This window comes from Rhipicephalus sanguineus, chromosome 5, assembly GCF_013339695.2.
Source record: "Rhipicephalus sanguineus isolate Rsan-2018 chromosome 5, BIME_Rsan_1.4, whole genome shotgun sequence".
Taxonomy (NCBI): domain Eukaryota; kingdom Metazoa; phylum Arthropoda; class Arachnida; order Ixodida; family Ixodidae; genus Rhipicephalus; species Rhipicephalus sanguineus.
In genome coordinates this window covers 130588026-130606888 of record NC_051180.1, presented here as the reverse complement: position 1 = coordinate 130606888, position 18863 = coordinate 130588026, and the positions used below count along the sequence as shown (strand labels likewise).

The 18863-nt window shown below is 45.6% G+C and overlaps 1 protein-coding gene across 1 annotated transcript in view; it reads right to left on the bottom strand.

Annotated features, from left to right (window-relative positions):
• LOC119394255 (uncharacterized) overlaps positions 1-18863 on the bottom strand; it is a 114169-nt gene that overhangs the window by 24771 nt on the left and 70535 nt on the right. The window lies entirely within an intron of this gene.

Sequence of the window (18863 nt, the reverse complement as noted above, 5' to 3'; positions counted from 1 at the left end):
ACCCGCAGTTTTCGCGGAAACTATATACGTTAACGAGAGCAAAATTTATTTATGCTGCAAATATTTTTCCCGGGACTATGTAATTTAGGGATGTCCTTATTCCGGCAAGGTCTGAACATATGTTTTGTACTCTAGTGGAAGCACGCTGTCAGAATTACTGTAAATTTGTTGAGAGATCAGTGATGTTTTCTTTCCGGAGAGCGTTGGGGATGAAATCTCATTTCCTGTTCAATTTTAGAAATGGCTACCCCGTGCCACGAAGTTATAAGCCGTCACATGGAACTCTACAGTAAACATTAGGCCACCGTAATATTGCTAAAGTCCGGCACACTTGGGCAAAGTTTTCTATTTATATAAGTAATTCACCTAAAATCGTTGTTTTGGTTAGGCGTTTTATGTGAAATATAAATATGAGGTTTATTAAACTGTTATTTTGGTTACTGCAGCCAGGGCGCACTGAATCGAATTTCTGACCCAGGAGTAACGGCAGAAGTAACGTGCGTTACTTTTTTTCGGTAACGTACAAAAAACGACTTCTTCCTCTCTCTCTCTCTCTCTCTCTCTCTATATATATATATATATATATATATATATATATATATATATATATAGTCTAGCGTTTTTTTAGAAAAAGCTTACATTTTTCAGCGCGCAATATGTTCACATTGTGGGCTTTATCAGTTTATCTAATAAATGATAAAAATACTGCGGGAACGAATGAAGCAGAAACATTGCCTTTGACGCTCATAGGGGGAACATACCGTTCCATCATTTTAGCACTATTGCCGTTTTCAGAGTTGCCAATGACTTTCGAGTAAATGTCGCCAAACGAAGAGCAAAAAGTCGCCAAAAGTCGCCATTTTTTTACAAATGTCGCCAAAGAAGTCGCCATTCTAGATATGTGCGGCATACCTAGTAATAAAAGTTTCCACTCACGTATAGCCCCGTAGAATACAGTACCATCCAAGACCCTGAAATTATGTTGACGTTTCTCAATGCCAGTCGTTTCGGCCGCTTTACCATGGGAGTGCATAGTGCTGCTTCGCCGACTAGCCGCAAGATGTGCGTGGTGGCGCAAGGGTGGATGAATGAAACGCTCATGATATCCTTCCATCCCTGTCCGCTTGTTTCAAAGGGCGAAAACCGTGAAAGCGTTGTTTGTAGACAGCTTTACGTACCCTGATATGAATTAAAAGTATTAAAAGGTTTATTGAAGGTAACACGACGGAATTCTTACAGGAATCGATCATTAGTGAGTATTACACCTTTTCATTGTGAACTAATATGATACCGGACGCCACTGACCCTTTCTTAAAGTCAGCTATATCTACACCCGTCAATCTGATGCGTTATTAATGATTGGGTAGACAATGTAAAACGTTACATAGCAATCGTTTTCATTGCACACGCTCACCGAGAACAGCGGAAAATGTCTCAATAAATATTTTTTTATTGCACGAATAGCCGCGTATCCGCCTCTCTTCGCTATTTCAAAACAGTCTTTACGAGCTGAATTAGGGGTACTGCAACAGTGAATAAGTCACCAAGCTATTCAGAACAGTTGGATCTTTGGCGGAACAAATCGTTGGAACACGCGGCCAACCTGTCGTCTAGCCCCTTCAGAAGCGACACTTTAGAGAAGCTTAAAGCACATAAAACCATAAACTTATAGTCAAACACTGCCCCCTCGCGGTTTGCAAAGCAGTCCGCTGACTTACATTTTGCTAGAAAGTCGCTGGGGGACTTTCCAGTACCTCCTGCATCTAGATGAATTGAGGAGATACACACGAGTTACATGACGGACATACCGAATGACGCGGACGGACATACCGAATGACGCGTAATATGCACATACTACTCGTGGGTCTAAACCCAAGAAAAATACAGAGAATGTTGCCGCTCAATCGTTGGGAAGACACTGAGCTTAGGATGCATAACTCAGTGGAGACATAAGCTGAAAATCGCCAAAAATTCGTTATGTCGCCAATCATAATTTCAGGTCGCCACGGGCCTCTCAAATTCGCCAATTTGGCGAAAAGTAGCCACCATTGGCAACTCTGGCCGTTTTTGACGTTGTACACAGCAGCATTAGGCTACTTAAATAAATGACAAACAGTCCTATGACTTGCATTAGACGCTGTGAAGTGGCTGCACTGGAATCCTCAGCTGACGTGCGATGCAGTGAAGTTGAGGCAAATGCAAACTTCGCCCAAACTTTTGTTTCTTCAGTTATAAAATTCTTATCTCGTTAAAGCAAAAATTAGTCTAAACTTTCTGTATATTTTACCAACAAACATACTACACAACGATGTCTTAGCCATATTTTTTACTTGGAACGCTACATTGCGAGAATGAGCCATAACAATGGGTTAAAATGCTATTGTCTCCAACTTTGTCGCGACCTAATGACAATATTTCTGCTTCATTCGCTGCCGCAGTATTTTTATCTTTAAATATATCAACTTATCAAGCCCAGAGTTTAAATATATTGCTCGGTAAAAAATTTTTGCTTTTTTCTTTAAAAAAGGCTACACATGCCGCATATTGGGAGTGTTCGTCAAGGCCAAAGATAATGATTTAAAAGAAAAATGAATAGTCTATCATCGCCATTAAAGACCAGCGCCTTCAGATTAAGCGAAAATTGTTTCGAAGTACTGGCTCCAACCAGTCATTTTATATAAATTATTTAGTGCGGCAAAGTTAAACTTCCGCGCCCAAAGTTAAACTTCCGCGCCCAAAGTTAAACTTCCGCGCCCAAAGTTCGGAGCGCCGCCTAGGCACCACAAAATGTTTTCCTGAAATATACCGCCTCACCAACAATTTCTCCCATTCACATATACTAACACGTTCTATTTCAACATGATCAGAAATGGTGGAAAATTCACCGGTTGCGCTTGATATGGCATGACCTATGTATATACACACACACAACATACATATACAGGGTGTCCCAGCTATCTTTAGCCAAGGGTTAAAAAATACAATATTAGAGGCAGGCGAGTGAAATTACTTGCAAATTGCTGACAGCCACCTTGCGCACTACAGACAATTTTTTGTTTTGTAATTAACTAATTTGTTAATTAGGACGATTTTACTCATTTGCTAAATATTGACTTTAGGCAAGTAATCCTGCTTGCAAAGTTCGAGAGCGTCTTCAGAAACCCCAATCGCATCATTTGCGATAAAGAAAGTCTCACGTATACCATTTTTTCCACGCTGCAAAGAAAGCCCGCGAAATACAAAAAGAACCACGTGACTAGCGCGCTCGCGCGCCGCGAGAATGCTGCCCTCAGCCGAGGTTTGAGCGAACGAAATCACCTGCAGCCGGGACTCGTCGGCTCCGTTGCAGCGGTAGGCCGATAAGTGGGCGGTGGTTTCTTGGCCCGTTGCCAGCCAGCTGCGCGCGTGACGGTGCAAGTTGTAGCGAGCGCGGGCCAAGAAACCACCTTTAACTTATCGGCCTACCGCTGCAACGGAGACGCCGAGTCGCGGCCGCAGCTGATTTCGTTCGCTCAAACCACGGCTGAGGGCAGCATCCTCGCGGCGCGCGAGCGCGCTAGTCACGTGGTTCTTTTTGTATTTCGCGGGCTTTCTTTGCAGCGTGGAAAAAATGGTATACGTGAGACTTTCTTTATCGCAAATGATGCGATTGGGGTTTCTGAAGACGCTCTCGAACTTTGCAAGCAGGATTACTTGCCTAAAGTCAATATTTAGCAAATGAGTAAAATCGTCCTAATTAACAAATTAGTTAATTACAAAACAAAAAATTGTCTGTAGCGCGCAAGGTGGCTGTCAGCAATTTGCAACTGATTTCACTCGCCTGCCTCTAACGTTGTATTTTTTAACCCTTGGCTAAAGATAGCTGGGACACCCGGTATATATTGCCACGCCCACTTCTTGTCTTGTTCTGATGTATTCGAGTTTGACCGGTAGGGACGGTTATCAACGCTCGACGCTGTCCGCGAAGCAGCGTTCGAGAAGCTTCACGATTGTAGTAGATCGTTTTGTTAAGATTGCGCCCCGCACGCGAATGTTCCAGCTTTGTCTAGAGATAACGCCGCCACCAGCGATATTGCTGGAAAGTTTGATAGCGCCTGTATAAAAGCCGACGCGCTCGACCGCTTGTCAGTTGATCGACGGTCGACGCTCTGTTCGCCGCTATCAGTGTATTGCTGAAGTTTGACTTTCAGTTTCTCGGCCACAAGTTTGTCCAAATAAACAGTTTCATCTTGGTCGTGCTGACTCATGTCTTCGTCGACGTCACGACCACGTGACAGTATATATATATATATATATATATATATATATATATATATATATATATATATATATATATATATATATATTGTTCCACTGACGCGCTGGTTGGTGTCTACGTTTTCAGCACAGCTACACAGTACAGCGACAAAAAGGATCAACGCGCCAAAATAAACAGAGTGCAAGCATTCTATGTCATCAAGAGTACCATTTCTTTATTAAAAGCACCCTTATCTATGCTTCTTTTCTCAGGGTTTCCGGTTTGAGGCGCCTACCTGGTCAGTCTCTTCAGTGAATTTCCAGACATTGCACCGATACTGCAGCCATAAGAAGGAAAGTCAGTGCCGCAGATTGTACGATATATATATTTATTCGGTTGTTTCACAACTTGATGCATGTGTTGGGGCACGCTACTCGCTGAGCGCTAACTGTTACAGGTGTTCGAGACACACATGTCGTCTTCCTTGACTAACGCTACAAGTGTGGTTGTTACATGCTCTGTTCTCCACGAAATTAACTCTGAAAAAAAAAACGAATGCTAGCAATGTAAGTAGCGGCCCTCGTTGCTGAAAATGTGCACCGTCATCCGCAAGACTAACTTAATAATGTAGTTTTCTTGAAGCGTACGGCAATTTTCATATATCGTCAATCACTGTCGGTGGATTTCCCGCAATATTTCTCTAGAGCAACATTACTGTCTAGTGCTGAGTTACTTATCACTTATGTCTGTTCTATACGTGTCCAACGCTATACAAAAACTCCGCATTCATCGCAACCTGCCCATGGATATGTGAGCGCGTAGACTGTCATGTAAAATATTCTGTGGTGAATGCGTACTCTCAGAGCAGCACCCTAGTTCGGCTGCTGTTCACGAGCTGTTAGCGCGCAAATGAAGGCACTCTCTCGCAAGGCTTCACAGAGTGCTTTCATACTTCAAAATAGCTGACTGTTTGTCGAGTTGGTGATTTGAAATCAACATCATCGTAAATATCGCAAGGAAACAGGACGAAAGAAAGTTCGTCTTTCTGTGTTCGTCTTCCTTTCCGTTGGATCATTTCATTGCATTATTTACGATGACATCAGCGCTTTCTAGACCAGCTTTCTACCATATGCCTCGCGAGCTCTTCAATCACACGAGTCTCGAAACTCCCCGTAGGTTCGATTAATCGGAATACGAGCAGGGAATTGTTAAAATCCCAGAGGTCTGGAGACTGCGGCGCCGCCCGTCCGTGGAAACACGAGTTAATCTGGTTTTCTGCGTTGCACAGGACAGAAAGCTTAATGAAGCAACGAGCTTGTTTTTGTTTGCTGTTTGCTTGTTGACGGCGATATGGCGACAGGAAAACTTCTTGATCGTTCTTGAAAATACTTGTAATTCTCGCCGCAGTGACTCGGGCAATTACAGTGAAGACTGCAGTGATGTGGCATGTTTTTCCAGGTTTCGCGTCGGTTCTTTAACCGCCGAAGATTTGTCCATGGGCATTTCCGTGTTTGTGAACGGAGTTTTGCGACTGCTATAACTGAAAACACTGGTATAATTCATGTATGCCATCTCGTTTTATATCTAGCACGAAATAAACGACATGATAAAGATGCACCTGCAAGAGAAACATAAGTGTTTTAGGACACTGATCTGTCATATATCCTGTCATATCTTTAGGCTTCATGAATGGTGCATAATCATGCCTTCTTAAAGAAACTGTGGTAAATAAATAGCTCGGAAAACTATAAATGAGCGGACGTCACCGACGCCCGTTAGTGTCATTCATTCAAGGAGGAACGAAATTCGTGTGTGGTTTTTACTCGTCCCCATCAAAGGTAATGTACTGGGATGAAAGTGGTTATTATGTTATTTTTAATACGGCAACTTGATGGCGAGCTGTCAGAGATGCGCATGCACTTACCTTGACAGCTGCGTGTTCTCTTACCACAAGTGCTGCACTGATATGTCACCCAACAGCCACATACTAAAAGGCAGTATGTCAAATAATACGGCGCTCTTTTAAATCGCATAAAAGTTATTTTGCTCATTGGGCAAATAACTCGCTTTAAAACAATCAAGCTACAGCTTGCTGCTAGGTAAGCGTGCCTTGCAGCTACCGTTGTGATTTTACTCGCGTTTAAACACAGCTGATGCTTATTTTTCTTTTATTTGATTATGCGATTGACTGGGCGCACTGTATTCCCATCACTAGACAGAAAAGAATGTGGACAAGAATACGTAATTAACATCCCCTTGCTAAACATCGAATGATTAGCCAAACTTTCTGGCCAATATCAAACACGCAGCAATTTTAGCTATTTGTATGCGAATGCTCACGTTTTCGATTCGACTGTAGGTATTTCCACGTATAAAATATGAGACGTCAAATTCTTTATTACGATAACTTCTATTCACAATTAAAACAACCGTGCATGGTTCCTAAGTCCTATTTCCTTCGATGATTCATGACAATAACCCCGCCACGGTGGTCTAGTGGTTATGGCGCTCGACTGCTGACCCGAAGGTCGCGGGATCGAATCCCGGCCGCGGCGGCTGCATTTTCGATGGAGGCGAAAATGTTTGAGGCCCGTGTACTTAGATTTAGGTGCACGTTAAAGAACCCCAGGTGGTCGAAATTTCCGGAGCCCTCCACTACGGCGTCTCTCATAATCATATCGTGGTTTTGGGACGTTAAACCCCAGATATTATTAGATTCATGACAATAAGTGCAACTGGCGCCCTGAATACCAGAGCAAAAACACGATATTCACACCTTCCCGCACCCGAACAGTTTATTGCGCCAAAATTAAGTCTCACACACTTGCGTTGATATCACCGTGGTGCTTCGAGATGAAATGTCAGGCACCTACGTGTCCGAAGAACTTTCTTTATTCACACACTCTGCAACAGGCTTGAAGTACTCGCACATCATTGGCTGCATGTCGGAAGGCGTAACACGTCTTCCGATCATACATACCCTATGTACCGTGCGTGAGCTCGAAGGTATATGATTTCTCTTTTATTTACAATATTTATAGAATAGCGGCCCCTGTGGCGCTAGAAGAAAGTGATCTCTGGAACCGAAAAAAATATAGATCTTAAACTTCGGTATTGTTTCGTCAAACATTTGAAATGTGCTTAAAGTACGCACCTAACGATACTGCATTTTGCTTGCCCCATTTTCACAGGCTGCATCACCAGGTGGGTTCCACTGTGTTATAACAAAGAACATCCTCAGAGAACGCGGAATCGATCATTTATCTGCTAGTCACTAAGCAACTCGCGTTCATTGTTGGTAGTGTACCACATTTTCCAACAACTTGTGGTATTCTACGCAGGGAAAGGTGACCCCTAGGTTTAGTAATTCAGTAGAATAATCGAACTTTGATAACTCTCATAGCATGAGTTTTGGTTGCGAGCTCACTTGAGAAACTCGCTTCTGAGTACGCTAACTTTCCACAAAGAGACAATCAACATGCAACAGTTTGAGTTTCACTGGGATACCTTCTGAAGCCACGCAAGTGTCACCTTGACTTAACGAAAGCATGCCAAGGAATGTGTTCGATGAAGACGTTATTATGCATAAGTGAGCGTAGAGATGTGAACTCCGAACAGAACGCCTTGCCGCAATCAAGTACGTTTGCGTAATTAGAAGATGTACTACCAGTAGAGTGTCACTTGTGCTGTTTTTGCCGAGTCTACACGTGTCTGAAGCCTGTACAAAGCTGGAACCCTACTGACGAGGCAGCCCGTATCTCTAAGCTCGCGGTCGTCTCAGAACGTCGCATTATCGGGGAAAAAAGAGTGGGAAGCGGCTTGTGCGGTGAAGTCGCGTGGGACTCGATAAGAAGGTGCAGGACGCCGAAGCAGCCGGTGCAGCTGATGGAATAGTGGAGATTGTCTTTGAGGTGAGTTTTTCAATCCATCGCTTCTAATTTTAAGTACACAGTGGAGCTTCTCGTACGTGAATCAACGAGCGAAGAAGTTGGCGCGCGTTCTGTCTAGAGCTTGCACTGCGTCCACGTCCCAAGTCCGGGGAATTGTGAGGCTTTTCTTCTTCTTTTTAGATTCCGTGGTCGGCACCACGCAGGACACTAGGAAGCCACAGATAAGCCGTATCACAAATACGTCCTTGTCGACACTGCGGAGACCTGTGCCACTGGAACCGGGAGCAGTGGTAGGGTGAAGGCTACCAAAAGCACCACAACGACTGCCGGCGCTGATAAAGTGGTGGAGGCGTCCCGCACTGTAATGTATAAAAAGAATGCAATGAGAGAGAGAGAGAGAGCTTTTGGATAAATCCTCAAGGTGGCTTGGCGCTATCACTAGTAAGACGCTTAAAAAAGTGTGATGAAAAATTTAACCGTAGCTCTATACACTATTTAACCGATGAGTTTCGGTGCCTCCACACTTGGCTGTTAACCTTGCTGCTTTGTATCTTGAAGGACTAAACGAACACTGCTACGGTGGATGTTTGTACATGAAAACGTTTGGGTTTGTGCATTAGACGTTTCTTGATCCGATCAGTTCACGTCGCGAAATACAAAAATAAGTTAACATTCGCTTAACAGGCCACAGGTGGTGGCGTCCATACGTCTTACGTAAAATTGTCTATGGCATGTCACGCATGATTAACACTCCCATGCTTAAATGCGCAGATATGCCCGACAAAGTGGATGGGAGGATGACCGCCGCTGTAGCTCCATTGGTAGAGCAGCGGACGCGTTATTCGAAACTTGCAGGTTCGGTTCCTGCCGGCAGCAAGTTATCTTTTCGTTTAATTCAATTTCTTCTCATTTATATGACAATTACTACAGACAACATGCCCTAAACTTGCCTTGATTATCTGTTAGTTCTCGTCAACCTTATACCACGCATAGTAACACACACCATTGGTGTTTTCTAATTGCCATAAAAAATTCAGAAATTTCACCGCTGATGCTATGATGTTGATGCAGTGATTTTCTCTGCATCCCTGAAGACTGTCTTTTCGACTCCAGTTTTATTCTCTAACTTTAATTGTGTTTCAGTAATTGGTCTCGGTAAAGTTCTGCAACCAGGAAGATTGCCATACATCCCCTCCAGAGCGAGCTTTGTGTAAATGCGTTATCTCTTACTTTGATCGCAAAAGAGCTGCATTTTTAGATGTCTTTGCTTAATTGACACCCAGTGTTCCGTTTGCTCGCTTCTTACACAGCATCATCTTATAAATAAAGCTCGGAGTACGGTGATACAATACCACTGTGGCTAACGCGATCACTTTGTATACATCTGTGCGCATGCCAACGGCGCCCATGTACAGATGGTACATCGGTGCTTTTATGGGGTGTGTCTCAGATATGGATAATATAGTGGCGTTTTAAATCTTTTTTAGATGCGAAGTATCTTAAAGGGCCCCTCACCAGGTTTGACAATTTTGAGCTGACGAGCGCAATCCATGCACTAGGCGTTCACCATTACGTCTGCCAAAATTTGCAACGCTACGCGCCGCGTAAATGGGTCAAATTTCAAGCTGAACGCTGCTTCCCCTTCTTCTCGCGTCCACGTGCCCAGAGAATGAGGGGATGACGTGCATGAGAGAATGGCCCTACGTAGATAGTAGTGCTGTGACGTCGCTCCTCTACGTAGGCGAGTGTGCTCTGACGTCGCCAACAGTAGCACGTGACACTGCGATAATTATTTGACACGACGCGTAGTTTTTGTAATTTGTTGCTTGAATGGATGAATAAAACTTGAGAGCAATAATAAAACACACAAACGGAATGTGTGCGTTTTCTTTTTTTAATTTTTACTGCGAATCGCAGCGAGATTCGAGACTAATCTACCTCCGTTTCGCACGCGTTCGTGTTCTCGCGCTTTGCGCATCGTGCAGACGCCACCCTTTACAACGAAACTAATTTTCTACTGCGTTCCAGCGCTCATTAGGCCCATTTATCTTCCCGCGTCTAACTAGATGTTCATGCGGCACACCGCTAGTCTCGCGTACGTACAAATGTTGCAGCTTTCGTGCTCAGTAATAGGTTGAAAGCCAAGTGATCGGCGAGGGCGCATTCGGCATAACTTGCAGAGATGAAGCGCTAAGAACGCCGCCACAAACACCGCTCGCGTCTCGGGGGCTCGGGCTGGTTCGGGCGCGTCATGCGCTCGTGACATTCTGTGCGTATGACGTGTTCATGCGTATGCGTTATGTGATCCTTCCGCTCGCGTGCCGAAGAGGGCAGGGAAGGGATTTGGCTTGCGAAGGCTACGCGGGGCGAGCGGCGAGGGTTTGCAGCTCGCCTCCTCGCATCATGGTTTCGCGCCGCTACAAATTATTGTTTTTCTCAGCTTCTAACCGACCGATTAGAAAAATTATTGCGGCATAATGCTCTTTATCGGGCTCGCAACAACTTGCAATGTGTAACTAAAATTCGTTAGGTCACCTGGTGAGGGGCCCTTTAAGGCTTGCTGAACATATCGTAAGTGGCGCGAAGCTAGGAACATGAAAAAGGGCCGGAGGAAAGAGACAGAAGAGCGCCAAACTACCAACCGTTTATTGCCAGCGCAGGCTGAAAAACAGGTAAACTTCCACACATGCGCAGTGGAGTGGGAGAGTTACCCCAAACATGACATCACGTGAGCAGTTCATTAAAGAAGGACAACTCAGACTGAAAGAGAACAATGGATGTGTCACTGACACAAGCGGACCCTTTACTTCTAATATGATACGCCTCTAGTAATTCCCTTGCTGTCTGATCTCTGCTTTTGCCGATAATCCTAGCTTGCGCAAAACGTGGCACACACGAGCATGACCTGACATGCGCGGGAAGGTGCGCACCATCACTCTTACCTATGCTGTTGGCATGCTCCCTGAGGCGGTCGTTGATACACCGACCCGTTTGACCGATGTAGGTCTTGCCACAGCTCAGGGGAATTTCATATACAACCCCTTCGGCACAACGCCTGAATGGTTTTACGTGCCTCTTTTGGCACCCTTGCTCCTTAGCACGAGAGATTCGTCGGCACAAGTGCGCCAGTTTATTCGGAGCGGAAAACACAACAGGGATTGCGAACCTGGCGGCCACCTTCTTGAGGTTGTGGCTCAACTTGTGCAAGTACGGCACCACCTGTGGTTTGACGCGCTCCTGTTCTCTCGAGTGCTCTTCCTGAGTGCTGAAGTTCAGCTTCCGTAGCAGAGATTCGGCAACGGCATACAAGACCGCCCGAGGAAAGCCAGCCTTTTCCAGTCTGCCAATCTGATTACACAGGCTGGTCTGCATCATGTGCGGACACGATCTGCGCAGCGCGGATTGAAGGCAATGCTGAGCAATACTACGTTTTACAGTCTTAGAATGCGCGGAATCAAATGGCAAAAGCTCTTTTTTACTGCGAGGCATGTAAGCACAGCAAACATGATCGCTTTTCACGGCCAGGTTAATGTCTAAAAACTGCAAAGCATTGTCGGTAGGAAGCTCATGAGTGAAGGTTAATCCTTTGGAATTTGCGTTAAAGGCATTTAAAATGAAGTCCACCATTTCATGGTAGGGCACTGGGCACGTCTTATCTAAAACAATTAAAAAATCGTCAACATATCTAAAAACATAAAAAGGATGTGATGAATTAGAAACACATTGTAGTGCCTGGTCAATAAGGGATAAAAAGATGTCACATAAAATAGGTGCTACACTTGACCCGATGCAAATGCCTTTCTTTTGCAAATAAATGTTTGCTTCAAAAGTAACGAAAGTACTCTTGAGGTACGCTTCCAGTACAGACATGAAATTAGTTACCGACATTTCAGCACAAGCAACAGTTGGTAGTTTGGCGCTCTTCTGTCTCTTTCCTCCGGCCCTTTTTCATGTTCCTAGCTTCGCGCCACTTACGATATGTTCAGCAAACTAAGGCACCAACTCGCCCAAAAACAAGTTCTTTTAGAGTATATTTCTAGTACAGTGGGCTCGGGCTTGTCTGTTCCCGGAAACCTTTCTTCTGGACTTCCTGACCTGCACAATGTCAAGTGGAATATAGTTGCCTCGACTTGTCAATCAAGATATTTGGGCTTCTGCATACGGAAAGGATTTCCACCTCGTGAAGTCACCTCCCTCTTCGGTTGTGTCCTGCCTTCTTGGGGACATGTAAAACGGGTGAGCAAGATTTTACGCTCTGAGTTAGGGCGGCAAGTGAGGCTGTGTAATGAACTCTTGAGAAGCATTTGTTACGCCAACTTTCCTGAGTGGGTTGCGTTGAAGAAATTGAAGGAACAACGTAGGCTCATCAATGCTGAAATTGAGGCTACATGGAAGTACATGCTTACGAGCCTGCTTAAATCTCTTCGCTTAAATGACAAGATAACCGTGTAGCTCGGGTCAGTGAAGGTCATGTGTGACACGCCCCTACCTGAAGATGTCAACCGTCTTCTCAACAAAGGCCCTAAGTTTGGTATTGAGCCGGCCGTCTCCGCACATGAGCTACTAGCTCTAAACCGAAGAGTTGCAGGCAAAGCTTCGTTGGAGCAACGTGAGCGATGTTTACTGGACGGGGTCGACTGTCTTCAGAGATGTGCTCCAAGACCAGCAACTGGACACCATGTGCGCGCTTTTAATCGTGTTGTGTCGTTTTTCAGAGACAATGATTTACGGTTAATGCTGTCGGACAAAGAGGGTGGTTTTGTGATTTTACCTACATCTGTCTTTAATGAAAAAGCCTTGCAGGCTATTAATAAGAATTTCAAGAGCGTTAAAGTGAGCTTGGCAAAAGTGAAGAAGAATGTTAGCAAACTCTGTGAGGAAGTCGGCGCTGAACGTTTGGCCAAGCAGATTTCCAAGTCAAAAGCGGATAGTTTGATAGCTTTTTTCAGCGCGAAGACGCATAAGGCGGACATTCCTTTCCGAACGATAATTAGTGAGCGGGGTGCATGGCAAGAGCATGTCAGTCGGTTTCTGCAAAAGTCGCTCAAGTGCCTTTCCATCAATGACCCTTTTCTAATAAGAAATTCTGATGAAGTTGTAGAGTTCTTTCGCTGCAAAGTGAACACAGGGTATCTTTTTTCTGTCGATGTGACTGATCTTTTTTATTCAGTTCCACACCCTGAGCTCTTTGCTGCTGTTAAGCTATGTATTGAAAAAAGCGGTGAGGCTAATTTTGTTGCTTGTGCTGAAATGTCGGTAACTAATTTCATGTCTGTACTGGAAGCGTACCTCAAGAGTACTTTCGTTACTTTTGAAGCAAACATTTATTTGCAAAAGAAAGGCATTTGCATCGGGTCAAGTGTAGCACCTATTTTATGTGACATCTTTTTATCCCTTATTGACCAGGCACTACAATGTGTTTATAATTCATCACATCCTTTTTATGTTTTTAGATATGTTGACGATTTTTTAATTGTTTTAGATAAGACGTGCCCAGTGCCCTACCATGAAATGGTGGACTTCATTTTAAATGCCTTTAACGCAAATTCCAAAGGATTAACCTTCACTCATGAGCTTCCTACCGACAATGCTTTGCAGTTTTTAGACATTAACCTGGCCGTGAAAAGCGATCATGTTTGCTGTGCTTACATGCCTCGCAGTAAAAAAGAGCTTTTGCCATTTGATTCCGCGCATTCTAAGACTGTAAAACGTAGTATTGCTCAGCATTGCCTTCAATCCGCGCTGCGCAGATCGTGTCCGCACATGATGCAGACCAGCCTGTGTAATCAGATTGGCAGACTGGAAAAGGCTGGCTTTCCTCGGGCGGTCTTGTATGCCGTTGCCGAATCTCTGCTACGGAAGCTGAACTTCAGCACTCAGGAAGAGCACTCGAGAGAACAGGAGCGCGTCAAACCACAGGTGGTGCCGTACTTGCACAAGTTGAGCCACAACCTCAAGAAGGTGGCCGCCAGGTTCGCAATCCCTGTTGTGTTTTCCGCTCCGAATAAACTGGCGCACTTGTACCGACGAATCTCTCGTGCTAAGGAGCAAGGGTGCCAAAAGAGGCACGTAAAACCATTCAGGCGTTGTGCCGAAGGGGTTGTATATGAAATGCTCCTGAGCTGTGGCAAGACCTACATCGGTCAAACGGGTCGGTGTATCAACGACCGCCTCAGGGAGCATGCCAACAGCATAGGTAAGAGTGATGGTGCGCACCTTCCCGCGCATGTCAGGTCATGCTCGTGTGTGCCACGTTTTGCGCAAGCTAGGATTATCGGCAAAAGCAGAGATCAGACAGCAAGGGAATTACTAGAGGCGTATCATATTAGAAGTAAAGGGTCCGCTTGTGTCAGTAACACATCCATTGTTCTCTTTCAGTCTGAGTTGTCCTTCTTTAATGAACTGCTCACGTGATGTCATGTTTGGGGTAACTCTCCCACTCCACTGCGCATGTGTGGAAGTTTACCTGTTTTTCAGCCTGCGCTGGCAATAAACAGTTGGTAGTTTGGCGCTCTTCTGTCTCTTTCCTCCGGCCCTTTTTCATGTTCCTAGCTTCGCGCCACTTACGATATGTTCAGCAAACTAAGGCACCAACTCGCCCAAAAACAAGTTCTTTTAGAGCCCTTTAAGGCGGAGCTCGATCCGGTGGTGGTGGTGGTGGTGGTGGTGTGCGGCGTGACCACACTTACTGCGCATGCGCATATCCTCTCCACTCACCCTCTCCCTTCCCCTCTCCACTTTCCCTCTCCCCTCCCCCTCTCCCCCCCCTCTCCATTCCCCCTCTCCACTTTCCCTCTCCCCTCCCCCTTTCCACTCTTCTTCTGAAACGTGGGCTAGACATGCCGAAATTCTCTCCTGCGCAACGCCGCGATGAGCTCGAGCGCATGCGCGTCCCCTCCCCTTCTCCCTCCTCTCCTACGCTGCCCCCTTCTCGCCCGCCTGTCGACCGCGTTCCCCGCTCGCCCTGTGAGAATTAACGGCCAGGCTAGGTGGAAGATACGACGCGCGTAGCGTCCCTCTTCGCGTTCCTCGACGCGAGTGTCGGTAGCATGCCCAACGAACGCCAACGGAACGCGATCGTGCAAGTGCTCCGGCTTCGCATCGCCTCATGGTCCCCTTTAGCGGGAGATGGTGTAATTTTTTAATATACTTTCCAACACGTGATGAGCATTTATATGGGCTCGCTTTGGCGTTCTGCAATATAGTTGCAAGTTCGCGCCCGTCCTCTGTGCATCCCTTTCTTTTCCCTTTCCTTTTCTTGGCGGTTTCTTTTGGGCTGTCCCCTTTATGTGTTCTATTTCAATATTCTCTCATGTACGGCAGCAATCAGACACACAAATGCTAATACATTTCAAGGGACGCAAGGAAAGTTGAAGCCACTGACGTGGATGTGACTGGCACATTCACGCGTTCTTGCGCTCTCTCGAAAATACTCTCCAAATCGCCGAACCTTGCCGTTGTAGTAATGTGCGAGAAACAAGGCACTTGTTTGTGAGTTGGTATTTTCCACGAAAAATCGTATTAATTTCGCCAGCTTAGGCTTAAGAACCATATGGTATAACTACACGTTGCAGGCATGACAAAAATACGAATGTTTGCTAAAGAGACAGAGACATATTAGGGTTCCAATCAGGAATTAGCGTTTCGATTAGGTAAACACGGAACTTCGAACTTGTGTATACCAGGCGCAACAAAACCTACAAAAAAATGGCAATCTGATAAACTGCAGAAAATGCTGAGTTGATCCCACGCACGTTGAAAATTGATGTTTTGCGAAGCAGTCTATGCAGAACTGGATACAGTGCATTGTTTGGTGTTCACTCAAGGGTTAAGACGCGCATCAACATCTTCGGAATTTAACCTTGTCATTTTGAGATGTCATGTCAATCAAGTCGCGCGGTGCATGTCGTTAATTCCACCTATAACATGCCTTGACATGCGTATAGTACCATGCATGTAAATATCTTTTAGGTAAGGAAACAAGTAGCGTTATGTATAATTGGCATGTAAGGAATGTCCCTTTTTGTATTTCATGCATGTACGTCATGCGTATTGTGATTTCTAAGTTAAAGTAACGACCGCAACGACGTTCTCTAATATATGCCATTCGTATCGTAGCCTACACGATGTGCATGTCTTTCTATTCGCGTCATGAGTAGTCATTCAGATTTGTTATGCATGCCTGCCATGGCATGCGCTATCTCACATACACCAAGTCAATGAAACGACCACGATGGCATTGCAGCGTACGATATACACCACTCAGGAAGTTACCTCGGTCGCAGCATGCATGCGCAATCTCACATTCACCAAGTTGATGGAACGACCACGATGGTTTCGCAGCGTACGACATACGCCATTTTTTTAAATTGGTGCGTCGGTCACAGCATGGAAATGTATGCAAGTCATAATATACAGGCGTGCATGCCACATCATTTATGTCATTCACCTTGTCACATCATGTCATGCCACGCACATTTTGGTATGCATATACCAGCGCCTCCTCTATTTTTCTGTGCCTGGGCGAAGGAGCGGAGCGCAATGGGAACGGACCGTCGGCGTTGGTGCGGCCTTTAGCCGCCGGGTGCCGCCACCGTAGTAGACCCGCCGACGCGTCGTTGCTCGCGGAAACGAATGCCGCGGCTGCATTCGAAGCTGCTATATGGTTCAATTTTCGGCTGTATTCGCGTTGTTTAAGTATAATTAAAACTTGTAAACTGGAATCATGAAGGACTAGTCGTTCTGGCCAACCAGCCCATTTCGAAGGCATGTGTCTTTCGCGGCTATTTGATCGAAACGCTCGCGCGTCGTCTGCTAGCCCGATACCAAAGAGCGTATGCCAATGATGCGCGGAAAATTGTTTTGTCACCGTTGCGTTCGTTTGAATGAGAGTCGGTTTTTGACTGTCTGAAAGTAGATTTTCGAAAGCAGCATTTGCTAAGAGCTAATACTGAAAGCTTGGGCGCTTAAAGTTCCCCGATGCGTGCTACCTTCTACTGGTGTAGCACACTATGCGCAAGCCTGGAGTTCATGCACTAAATAGCATGGAATGTCACTAGACTGCTTCCGGGGATATACGTGATCTCCCGTTCCCTTCGTAAAGCTTTTGAGAATTGCATTTGTTGCCACCGGGAGAAAGCAACAGCTGGTGCCAGAAAAAAGAGGAACTATGCCAAGTTATTCCACCATTTCTGAGCTTAAACCAGTTAAATCGTGGTGGTACGAAAAACAAACAAAAACAGCTACATATGCCGCGCGCTTCCTGCAACACTGACCGATGTGTGTGAACAGACGTTGTCGTTCAAGTATAAAATCGTAGTGCCGACTCTCAACTTGAGCCAATGTGAAAGGCGTGAAAAATGGCGCGGCCTGTTGTCAGTTGCTTGAGCTCGTCTTTGTATTTGTCGACGGATTGTTGTAGCCTCAGTATCTGGCTCCTCAGGTATCTCGGAGGGAGGCAGGGAATGTTGAATACATTGACTTAAAGAAAAAGAAGAAGATGGCTTTTGGCTTTCAGTCGTCTTAGATGAATGTATAAGGGACCCTGTGAGATTTTTTTCTTTAACAATAAAGGGAAATAAAAAAAGGTAATCGTGAATTCTTTCAGTTCCATTTGCAGAGAGGAACAAACCAGTATGACATACTAGGCATTGGGGCGGTTGCAATAGCCTGAAATAGAAAATAAAACGCGAATACTATCAAACTCGAGTGCCAGTATCGAACCGGCAGCACGGACTGACAGACTGCCTGCGGAATACGTACAGCGGGGATGGAAAGAGACGCGAACATGCGGCATCTGCATCCTTTGCTGTTTCGCATTTATTTTCAAGTGGTTATAGCCTGGATGATTGATGAATAGATGACGTCATCCACGACACACTAAAAGACCATCTAGCACCTTTTTATTGCCACCACGGTTAGAGCGTGATGAAAACAGCGCGCCGCTATGTTCGCGTTTCTTTCCATCCCTCTGTACCTGTGAAAGCTTGCAAGAAGCACAAATGCAATTGAACTCGGATGCAAACACGAATTCGTGAGCTTTGTGATACGCGCGGCCATTCAGCGCCAGCTTCCCGTAGTCTTTACGTAGTCTACTTGCACAGCGCCACCACGCGGCAGCGGCGAGCGGACCCGGAGCGCGCGCTCGACGGCCCGAGGAGAGCGTTCGCCCAGGCACTGAAAAATAGAGGAGGCGCTGCATATACTCAAGTCATTAAATGGGTCATGAAGCCCTTTTCCAAGTAATCATTGAAATGCCCTTATTATCGGAGTTAACGTTTCACGAATCAATTGGCGCAAAGATTTCTCGAATCCGTTAAGAACGAGCGGAGTTTCAAGGGTTTGACGTACGCTTTAAGCGCCTTCTCTCTTCTCTCGCCCCGACGAGCGCGCTGGGAGCTACACAGCGAGAGATGACATGGGGGAAGGAAGTTACGTCAGCACTTGTCATGACCTTGAGCGCGCGTGATGAAACGCGATCGCTATTTCCCGTTGTGATGCCTAAGCGCGCCTCTGTGGCTACTGTATAATGTTAGCATGCTATGGAGCGCGAGGCCAGAGCGTGGCGGCACCCCGTGGCAAGAAGCGCATCTGATCCTAATGCCGCCCTTGATTTATGTCGGTTATTGCCCAATCGCATGCTATTTGCTGTTCCACGTCAAACATCAGACACTGGCAGCTCCGAAGAGAGGAGTACAGGCATCTGTATGAAAAGAAGGCGCCTGAAAAAATGGCAA